The following is an 11,777-nucleotide window of genomic DNA, read 5'->3' as shown; positions in this document are numbered from 1 at the left end:
GTGTTTCACCTTCATTAGGGGCAAATTTCATCTGAACCGGAATTTCAGTTTTGAACTAAAAGTTTAAGGTAATTTATGTGAAAAAAACAAGCCCAATGGCATTGCTAGTCATTAAAAAAAAAGACGGAAAATGAACTAAAGTAGATATTAAAAAAATCCCTAGCCATGAAATTTACAGATTGGAATGAAATATAGGAATAGAAACAGATGTTGTACAAATAAGAATTTTTAGAGTAGATTTAGTCTATTATTCACAGACCTTTCTATTGCATTTTGCAAGTGTTAAGATATTTTAGAATAAGTATGATATAACCAGGGGCGTAGCTCTAGCATTTTTATCGGGAGGGGGGACAAGAGGGTTCCCCATCCAGAGAGTCAAGGGGTATGGGCTATATAGTAATTTTTTCTCTCCCCCTCCAAACAATGCCACTGGATATAACAAAAATGATAACGGAACACGCATAAAATCATGCTCTTGTAAAGAAAAGGTACTAACAAAAATTAAAATATAAATACTTGAAGTAATCACACAAATTAAAGCGTAATGATTGCAAGTTGTCAAGATAACCTACAAAAGCAGAATTTAAGTAACCAACAGGACGATAAATGTCTTCTACTAACTGGGAAACGTTAAAATACCCAAATGAAATGCCAAGGTATTTAAAAATAGAAGAAAATAGACACCCAAAAAACAGGAAATAGAACACAAATAAAATTGAGATGGCTTTACTAGATCACCGAAGAAAAACTTCAATATTAAAACTTAAAATAATAACAAACATTAAACCAAAAAGCTAGCAAACTATTATGGGAAACGCGAGAACATAATTTAATTAACAAATAAGGGAAAAAAGGTTCTCAATCCGAGTCTGATTTTGATATACGATAAAGAAATGGGGAAGAAACGAGGTGTTTACAACATACCTAACAAGTCTATGAAAACAGTCTAGACAAATAGTCAGAAGTAATTCTTTGGTCATACATGGAATGTGGGCATGTATGGCCCTCTTTAGCAATGTCCCTTATACTCCAACCTCCAATTATTCAGATTGGGTTGCATAAACCTAATATTGCATATCTCTGGGGCCTTCTATATAAGAGTATTGTTTTGTGATGTAAGATCTTTAACATATGATTTAAAGTTTTGGCTCTTTAAAATGGTTTTGTTTTGGCATTTAAACAGCTTGTACAGAGGCCATTCCCTTTTGATCTATTTTATGTGTCAGCATGGAGTTTCACATTTCTTTTATCCTTATTTAATAATAATTAATGCTATTGGGAGGAGGATTAGCAGGTAGTGTTTACGCAATCAGAAAATTTATGGGTCTTAGAAATAATAAGTTTTATTTAGAAAAGGCTTATGGGTCTATTGGCTACTGCCTTAAATACTAAATTCAGGCACTTATGTGTTAGAATGTGGGAAGCCACGAAACTGAGTTCAGAGTACCTTGGACTAAATGAAAATTGAAGGGACAAATACTTTTGGAAGCCACTAAACCAAGCTCAAAGGAACCAAGCAAAGCTGGGAGGGTATAAGAGGACTAGAAGAAGTCAAAGAGATAAAGGAATTTGGCAGGTCTATGACATTTACCAGGGCCTAAAGGAAGCTCAGAGCAACTAAAGGAACTTCAATGTTAAAAAAAAAATCAGATGGGTTTAAAGAAATACAGAGGAACAACATTAACTGGGTAAAAATTATGAAAATAGTTTTATATTCAAAGGGATTCTAGAATTTTGGAGGGGACAAAGACTGTCAGAATCCACAAAACCAAGCTCGAAGGAACCAAATAGAGCTGGGGGGGGGGGGGGGGGTAAAAACGAAACAAAGAAATGCTGTTGAAAAAACTTGCTGATACAAAAAGAGGAGTAAAAAGTCTTGGACAATCAAAACATTTGGGAGGACTATGAAATTTACTTGAGTCTAAAGGAAACTGAGAGAAACTAAAGGAACTTGGAAGAAGCAGAGAAAATCAGAAGGGGTTAAGGAAAGTCAGAAGGAATTAAATCAACTTGGCAAAAACTATGAATATTGAAAGGGTTAAAAAGTCAACAAGACAAATGAAATTTGTTCTGTTGATAATGTGACGCTATTGTTTGCATATTCTGGGGATTTTGACACGAGAAAGCTTTAAAACCTACTCTTTCACGAGATGGTATAAATCCAGCTCTGTGTTAGTGAACCTGTCAAATGGTTAGCTTAGAAGAACTGGCAAAAGGGGATCGTAACCTATAATCACATTCGCTGGGAAGTTATTCACTGTTAACTGTAGAGATGGAATATTTAAAATCACAATGGTATCGAATAAAACGTTATGATAAGGTGAAGAATAACTAGATTGATGTTGACAGAATAACGTAAAGTGCTACAGGATCTTGGCTGGCTTCGCTGATCCAAGACGATTGGTTTTGTTTCTTTGCCATCGATTAAATGCTGTAATTTTCCTGGGAAATCGAACCCGCTGATTTTTTTGTTTTTTTTTTCAATGGAGACATAATTTATTCACAATAAAAACATGAATCCCAGTACTCTGGGTTGTATTGCCACTCAAAAAAAAAAAAACTTACAGCCGTGCATTTTTGTTCCCATTCCACAACAAAACAAAAAAATATACAAAACATAGAACTACTAGAAAAAAAAATCATAAACATGCAGGCAATGGTGTCTCAACTGCTCACGGAAGCCGGACCTTTCAACGATATCCCTAATAGAAGATGTCGTCTGAGACTGCAGCATTGGAAGAATATGGCGAGCAGAGAAAGCAGACCTCGCAAACAATCTAATCTACTCGGCAATCTAATCGGCCTTCTATACGTACCAACCTTTTTTGTTAGATGCCCATGGACATCAACAGCTGTCTCAAACATGACAAAGACACATTGCAGCAATATTATTAATAACATCCTACATTAGTTGAAGCTTATAAAATAAGCACAACCCTGAAAACGGTAAAATATGGATTCGCGGATAAATATTTTAACTGAGGCCAGTCTATCAATTCCATAAATAGCACGCATAGCTGAATTCCGGAGAACACGCAAATGCTTCAGGTGAACATAAAATGCTCCAGGCCAAACACAACAACAGTATAGTAAAAAAGTATGGACTAATGAAAAATATAAAAGACGCAAAACTTTCTCCGGAACTGACTTCTTTCACTGCCTTCTAACGTCTTACTGTCGAGTCTCCTACTGTAAGCAAATGCAACCAGGGGTAATACGAAGGGGATTTGCCCCAGACAACGAAATAGTCAGGGCGCCAGATTCTGTATCGTGTACCCAGCCATGCCAGAAGGAACAAAAATGCTGAGGACGGATCTTAAGGTAGTCGACCATGCTGAAAACGTGTATCGTAGGGCGCATGTTCGCCGTTGGGGTGTTTCTGAGATATAGGCCAGAAGTGCCAAATTTAGCCTATAACTAAAAGTGACAATTCAGGATTTTTTTTGCGAGTTATTGAGTTGAGGAATTGGGCGTAATGTTATATCAATCGAAAGAAGAGATCTAGATCTAAAAGAATATGATTTTCAAATTGAAAAGAAAACACAATTTTTTTCTCTATATACCGCAGTTTCAAAATAAGTGCTGTAAAATTTGACTAATATCTCAAAGAAAGACTAAAAACTCGAAATTTCTTCAAGGTAACACACTTTTTTTCATATTAAAAGAGAAAGTTCATTCAATTCTGTACAATTTGAGCTAAAAAAATATAAACTATTAGTATTTTTAAAAAGTCTGCTAATTTTTTTTGTAGTGTCACTGAAATTATCACTAGCCGTATCGCGAAAACGGACATAATTTATTTTTTCTTCAAAGGGTAGGAATACTTCAAACTTTCTAACTGTTTAAAATTTTTTAACTTTTACTTAAAAATAAAAACAGGTTTAAAAAAAATGTTGACTAAAAAAAGGGTTTTTTTAGAATGGACGAATATATTTTCTGGTATACTGAGGGTTCTGCAATTATCTTTTTCGGACCTCATTTGCCACTGATATGACTAAGATATTTACTACATGAAAGAATTCTGCTTCACAGATGGATTCAGTCGGTGCACTGGAGTTGTATTATTCGACCGGCCCGTAAAATTGGGTAATAGTAACTGATTAGGGACCTGTTGTAATTAAAAGTAAAATGTATCAAATAAAACTTTCAAAAATATTCCTCATTTTTCTTCTTCCGAGAATTCAGATGGGGCAAGGTCAGACTCCCTGCCTACCCTCCTCGTTCCACGGCAGGAGCATAAGCTGCAGCATCCTTTCATTTTTGAGTAGCTACAGTCTTTCGTACATCTTCCACTTTTGCATCTACAGGTAGCTTCCAGGCTTGATGCTTCTTTACAGCTTGAGACGACCGCATCTACTCCCCCTTCAGCCATCTTCCATCCATACTGGTGCGGATCTGGAATGCTCGGCCGAGCCTGTACTGAAGACAAGATTATCCATTTAGCGAATATGGCTCTTCGTATGCATGGCTCGAAGGTGTCATCAGAAGGTGGCAGTCTTCTCACATCTTGTTTCTGGCACCAAATGTAAGCCCTTACACTGGCCACTGAATTGAATCCGGCCTGTTTACCGTACATTTCAATGTCCAGGGATTTTGATAGGTCGGAAACTTCTCTAAACGCGTTGACTGAAAGCTTCCCTTCTGCATCCTTGATCCGCTCCATCACAGACACCATTTTTGAGGCAAAAGTTGGAGACGCCGCGGTGTTTAAGAAAGAAGCTTTCCCGACGCCGAAGAAAAAGTTCGTTGTGTCACATCCTGACAGACAGTGCACGAACGGTAACATAATCTGCTCCTCTTTGGACGAGTGGACTCCATCCGCCAGCTAGTGTACTGGGATAATGTAGGTCAGGAACTTCAAGAAAAGTTCGCTCAGTCCCTCAGCTTGAAGCTCGTCCAAAAAATGAACACGGGCTACTGACACGTCTGTGTCGTTGGCATGCACAACGATGCTACATGCGTAACGGCTAGCGTACTTGGCATGTGTCATAAGGCGTTGGTCAGCCTCTTCGTGGCTGGAGGACAAGATTCCTCGTAGTCACAGTGTTCTGCTAAAGTTGGACTGCCGCCACGCTTGACCAGAGACACTTTGAAGCTCTCCTTGAACCCACCTGAGAGAGAAAGGTTGAATGCGTTCGGAAGCTGATAACCCATCTGCTTCCAGGTTTCATACAAAATTTCGAGGAGCTGGCTTTTAGACGCTGAGCTTGCATGTACGGTATCCCATTCTTCAATTGTGCTAAGAGCTGAAATCTGGAGGTTTTTCTCTTTCCCTCGTCGGAGTCTACTTGCTGATTTCAAGGAGAGCGACTCTCCGTTGTCCGTGACCTTCCCAAACAGCCCGTCGTACCGATCTACGACAATGTGGACTTCAGGAATACCCACTGAAAGATCATTCAGCAACGATAGAAGCAATTTTTACGCGAAGGATTTGACCGTTTCAAACCTGGCAGGCCGATATGACCTTATCTTGGACAATAGGTCAATGATGTGTACTGTAGCTGATGTTGTTTCTTTGGATTTCAAAGTCGCCGGCCATGCTGCAAGTCTTCCTTTTTTTTTTCTTTGCCAGTTTAACAGCACAGCTTTGTTCCCCAACCTCATTTTCCAGCCAGAGGATGACTTGGTTGATTGCTGCGGAAGATGTTCAAAAATGGATGGAGGGAAACGAAGAATCTCTTTTGTGAGGATCTTTGCAACTGCTTTCTCCTTTTCTTCGCCGTAGCTCAACTGAGCAGTAATGATTCTCTTCAAGGCTGTTACTTCAGAGCTCATGAGATTGGTTCTAGGGATACCCTTCATTTGTAGATGAAAGAATACAAACATAGGTACAAAAATACTGAATTGTACCACATTGTACCATAATGGTGTAAAATGTACCACATTTTGTGGGATTGCACTAAATTGTACCAGTAGAGGTGAAATGTACCAAAATGGTACAATTATACCACGTTTGGCATCAGGAACCCAAAAACTATACCCTAGTCGATGTTTTGAGCCATAGTTCTAACAAACCGATCATGCCCCATAAAATAACCGTTTATCTGCCTAAATAACACTAATTAGCTGGTGTTTACCTTTACTTTGACAGTATTACATCATTACTTTGGGGTCAATGACTTTATATCTGTCCAGGAATGATTAATTCTACCTGCTGTCACGTGATGAAAAATAGCTTCCCGCTAGGTAGCAGGTTACTAAACAAAATTCCTATTATCGGGTACACTCGCAAAAAAAAGTTGGAGACCCCTCAGACACAATAATTTAACCTTTTTTTTCTTAGCTCAATGCGTTCGGAATTAAACGGGCTTTCTTTTTTAATATAAAAAAATTACTTTATCTTGAAAAAATTTCTATGTTTTATATTTTCTGTTAGAAATTTGTTGACAAAAATCTGAATTTTTTTTAAACGGCAGTAAAAATTGTACTATTTTGTTTATTTTTTTTACAAACAAAAATCATATTCGTGTAGCCCCAAGTCTCTTCTTTTGATTGATACAACAGTACCTCAGATTTGACCAATCTTATCTGTAAAAAAAAAATTTGAATCGTCGAACCCCATTATAGGTCAAATTTGGTGTTTTTGGCCTATATCTCAGAAACACCCCAACGGCGAACATTTACCCTACGATATTCGTTTTCAGCATGATCGACTACCCTGGGATCCACCCTTAACATTTTTGTACCTTCTGGCATGGGTACTAATCGAAATAAGCGAGATACAGAATCTGGCGCTCTGACTAAAACCCGATTTGCTGTGATTTACCTTCAGCTTAGCCTTAGCCATTTCTCCACTTTTTCTATATCGTTACTCAGTGTCCCTAAGAGCTGAGATTCAAAAATGACAGGATGGCTACACATTAGTTTTACATTAGTTTTTACATTAGTTTTAAGGCTAATGTTGAAGTAAATCAATAAATTCGGCTAGACATTACTTTTACAAGCTAATGTTGAGTTATATTTAATAAGAAAACCCAAAATTCTTCTGTATAACTTTTTTAATACTTCTCTATAATAGTTTGGTGTTTAAAAATTCATACAGAAGAATATATAATTTTCCATGTTTAAATGAAGCAAAATATTTTTAAGTAAGTTCATTTTTCTGTTCCTGGCCTCCCCCAGGCCATTCAGCGTGTCCTCAGGTGGCGATAGGGAAACGCTCTACAGATATGTAGGGTACTTCCATAGGAGGCACGGACCAAGGGGGGGACCTTGTCCCTGGGGGTCCATAATAGAAACTGGGGCACCCTCGCCCTGGGTCATAAATACAGGCAGAGGAGGAAGAAGGCCGCTCAAATGTACACTCAAAAGGGCCCACTGGTTTGTCCACATATCCCATGAGTTCCAAACCTTCTCCCAGTAATGGGTTAAATTGCATGGTGATGCAGAACACCATCGTGGGAGGATCCTCTATTGGAGGACAACTGCGGCAGGGCGTAAGATCCAGATCTATGGACAACGGCCTCTGCAAAGGGCTGCCTCGACCTTTTCGGGGTACCTGCAAGACTGGGGACCTTGCGGTTAACTCTATTCCCACTTGAGGAGTGGCGCCCCTCGAGAAAATTATAGCCTAGTGTAAGAAGGCCTTATTTTGTGTAAATTTCGTAACTCAATTTTATTAAAGCTTGGAATTCCCTTTCGCTTCATAGATCAGAAATATAGCGTCAATTACAAATTAGCTTGAATTTGAAAATAACTGCTCTTTGCGTAACTAGTCATAAATCTTGTAGTGACACTTTGAACCCGTGACAAATATTTTAAGACCTAATTTAGACCAGTTTGGTTATGAAACAAAAAGATATGCAAGGCCTTGAATGACTGGAAAAGAAACTACTTTTAACAAAAAGTGGTTTATTGGCTAGGAGGGAGGGAAGGTCGCTAAATGGATCAAGTAGTAAAAAGAATATAACTTACGGATGAGGGACAAATCGGGGTAGTTTTGCCTCGGAAACAAGGTAGTCTTTTTGGATCAAATAAGGAGTAAGTGTTTTTACTTTGTAATTGAGGTAAACTACCACTGTCGGTCTGAATCCCCCTTGGAAACAAAAGTTTGAAGATAAAATTAAAATAAGAAGACAACCTCTAAAGATTTCTTTCACTTGGAGATAACTTAAAAACGTATATAGGAAAAAAATAATAACAACTAGTGCTGAAATCTAACATTTTACTATAAGCTGGGATTTCGGGTTTATAGTTCGGTAGTATTTCCACTTAGACAAGGCTTGAGCCATTTGGACAAAATAGTATATCAAGGTTAGAATAAGCTAAATTAAATTTCTTCCCAGAATTTTAAGCTTCGAATAACTGAAGGTTTAAGGAGGAAAGGAATCTTAACCAAGAAGCCAACTTTAGACGATCCCTTTGAGCTCCCCTTTTCAGCATAGAGTTCCTTGGGACTTAGCTTGACTTTATAAAGACCTTATATCCGAAAATTTTAATTATCGGACACCAACATTACTTGCCCCCCCCCCTTGTGTAATCTTCAGACGTTTATACGGAGAGGAACATCGTTCCCTTTTTAATCATTCTTTCATTTCGTTAAAACCGTACTGCATGTTTATACAAAGGTGTCCTTAATTTTTATACAGGTAGGTTAGGGAAAAAGGGAACAATATTGTCGACTTAAGAATTTCCAAACCTTTATGTCCAGATATTTGCAATTAAGAGTTTTTCCTGCTAAAGTTAAAGCTTAATAAAGGTCCAAGGAATACACAGCCCTTTTCCAGGAATTATAAAAGGATCTCTTGGTTTGGGTTAATGAAAATTGAAATAAAATCAAGTACGGTTATTCTTAGCTTAGCTCAACAATAGTTTGAACTAAAGGATTTTAATAACCCAGAACTCAAGCCTTGACTAGCTATTCAAGTGTAACCTTTTTAAGTAGAAACATTCGATAGCCTAGAATTAACTTAATCTTTTTCTTTTTGGTAAACATTGGTGGATTGAACAAGTAGACCATTAGACATTAGACCTAGAAGAGGTTTAGAAATATTCAACATAATCAGAATTATAATACTTTTATCTTCTTTTGTAATAAAAATCAGTTGTCACTTAATTCTGAGTACCGATTTCTTGCCCAAGCCTCAGTTTGTAACACGCTACCAAATGTATTAGCCCTGATAGTAGGGGCAACCTTAAAAATGGTCGGAGTGGTACTCAGGTTCGGTACAACTGGTCGCAGTGGTACTCAGGTTCGGTACAACTGGTCGCAGCGGTACTCAGGTTCGGTACAACTGGTCGCAGAGGCACTCAGGTTCGGTACAACTGGTCGCAGCGGTACTCAGGTTCGGTGCAACTTTCGTTTAAGTGGGGGAGGATTAATTAAATTGATAAAATTTGGTAAAATTTAGTCCTCTGTTCCTCACAAGAAAGTTTGTGTTCCGTTTTCCAAACCTATCCAAGACAGAAAAATTTGAAAAGTGTTCATTAAAGAAAATTTTAACCTTTAAGGGAAGCTCAGACAGCCTTTTATCTTCCCAAGATTCTTTCTTTCTTCTCCTTTTCTTTCTCTTTGCTACAAGTTCTAGTGTCCGTATCATCTGCAGCTTGCTTAAATCCTTTTTAATACTAGTTTCATAGTTAAATCATCTTCAAAAGTGTAATCATACTATTAGCCTTGAGGGTTAATTTAAATCGAGATATTGAGCTAATTCCTACGCAATTTATAAACTAACTCATTTTAGTAGTTTGAAACAATTAAAAGGTTCAAAATGTTTCCCACATTAAGAGATTATAAGGATAGAACAATCATGAGTTCAAATAAAAACAAAATCAAAGAGTTAGAAATTGCACTACAACAAGCGCAGTCTAGAATAAATGCTCTAGAAGGACAATTTAGAAATGCCACAGTCACAAGTAAGCTTCAAAGCCTACTTTTGGAGCAAACGCCTCCCATCTCGTTACTGACATACCCAAATGAAATCCATTCATGGATTACCATCCTTAAACAAATAAAAAGGAGTTTAGGGAAAGATGATATTGCTATAATAAATCAAGCTATTTGTTATACTCGAGGAGAAATACAAAGATTCGCAACAAGCTTAGATATTCCTAAAATAAAAGATTTAGACCATTTAGAAAAACCTTTAAAAGAAGCCTTTTTACATGAAAAACCAGCCGCACAAAAACTACAAGAACTGCTTTCCGAGAAACAAAGACCATCTGAGTTGGTACATCAATTTTACTCCTGAATTAGTAGAAAGGCTCTAGAGTATGCAAAAACTGCTCCTGGTATAAGGGCAGATGACATAACTATTAGTATTTTCAAAAGTGGTATGCTCCCTTCAATTGGAAGGAAAGTTCATGAACAAACTAAAACAACAGACGACAAAGATGAATTATTAGAGCTTGCAAAGAGATTTGAATCGATTGATTTAATGTATAGGGACTCCTCAGACATGTCTTTGGGAGCAACAGTGGTTAACTCAGGAGACACGACCTCCCCTGGAGAACAAAGAGATAACTCCAGAGTAGAACTTCAAAACATAGGAAATTATAAAAATAACCCAAAGAAATGTTTGAACTGTGGAAAGAAAGATATGTCAGGACCTACTAGGGATAATTATTCTAGGTATGAATTAAGTAAAAGAAAAATGCTCGCATAAAATGCTAGACTTGCGAGGGTCTACATAGACAATTAGAATTTAAAAAACCTTTAACTAGTATCTGCAGTGAGGGAGCAGGATGCAAAACAAAATATTTTTTAGCTCCATCACCCGTAAGCCAAAGCCAACAAAATTTTTAGGATAATTTTTGCTGAGAACACGGTGGCCTTCAAGTAATGGTTAGGGAACCACTGAAAGGCACAGGCACAAATTCCGTAGTTTTTTAGATATAGGTTAACCGTTAGGAGTGGACAGAGAGTGACTAGAAGTCACGGACACGTCATGACAGGGAGTCATGTACTTCAGAGGGAGGTTGAGAGGACCTCTCAAGGATACAAAAATGGGTTCCACCCATTAAGGATGCAAGAAAGGGTTGCGTCTACCTCTTAAGGAAGCAAAAAAGGTTTGCATCCATAGGGATACAAAAAAGGGTTGTATCCCAACGCACAAAGGCTGCATATGCATATACTCACAGCGTATTCATGATCATGAACCTGGATTGGAGTCTCCAAGGCTAAAAATTGAGACAAATTAAGCTAGCACGTTACTGAAATGGCTTCTAAAGTAAGCAGGATACCGAAATATTTCCATGGTTTGATATTTTGGGTAGAGCTCAGAACCAAAAATTTTGAATTTGGGAATACTGGGAGATTCTAACGCCCAGGTTGGTAGAAACAGGGATAGATGGTATCCCAGCCTAGGTAAATTTGGTGTAGGAAAAGAAAACAGTAATGGATACAGACTTTTGCAATTTTGTAGGTATAACCTAGGTATAATCTAGTTATAACCAATACGGTGTTTGGTCATAAAATGGCTCATAAGTTAACATGGTATTAACGTGATGGTAAGACAGCAAACCTTATTGATTATGTTATAGTAAACTGAAGACTGGAAGGATCAATACAAAATACTAGTGTATATAGGAGTGCTGTTATTGATGTTAAAAGTAAAGATCACCATCTAGTAGTGTCAATGGTTAATTTAAAGCTGAAATATCGGAAGGGTAACTACCTCCCGAGAAGTTATGATGTTGGTAGATTCCAGGATGAGAATTTGAGAGAACATTTCCAGGAACAGTTGAATACTGAACTTGAGAGTTTAAAGTTTGATAATGTGGAAGATGGTTGGAATAATTTTAGAAAAATAATTTGTGAAGTTGCTGAAGGTGTAGTA

The 11,777-nt window shown here is 37.6% G+C and overlaps 1 pseudogene; it reads right to left on the bottom strand.

The window, feature by feature from the left end:
* Positions 1-4,159: 4,159 nt before the first annotated feature.
* On the bottom strand, positions 4,160-5,802 carry LOC148951058 (uncharacterized; annotated as a pseudogene).
* Positions 5,803-11,777: the final 5,975 nt, after the last annotated feature.

Source organism: Artemia sp. Qi Xiang Cuo, chromosome 6, assembly GCF_049724085.1.
Source record: "Artemia sp. Qi Xiang Cuo chromosome 6, ASM4972408v1, whole genome shotgun sequence".
In the NCBI taxonomy this organism is placed as follows: Eukaryota; Metazoa; Arthropoda; class Branchiopoda; order Anostraca; family Artemiidae; genus Artemia; species Artemia sp. Qi Xiang Cuo.
The sequence above is the reverse complement of the archived record's forward strand: the minus strand, read 5'-3'. Positions and strand labels throughout refer to the sequence as shown.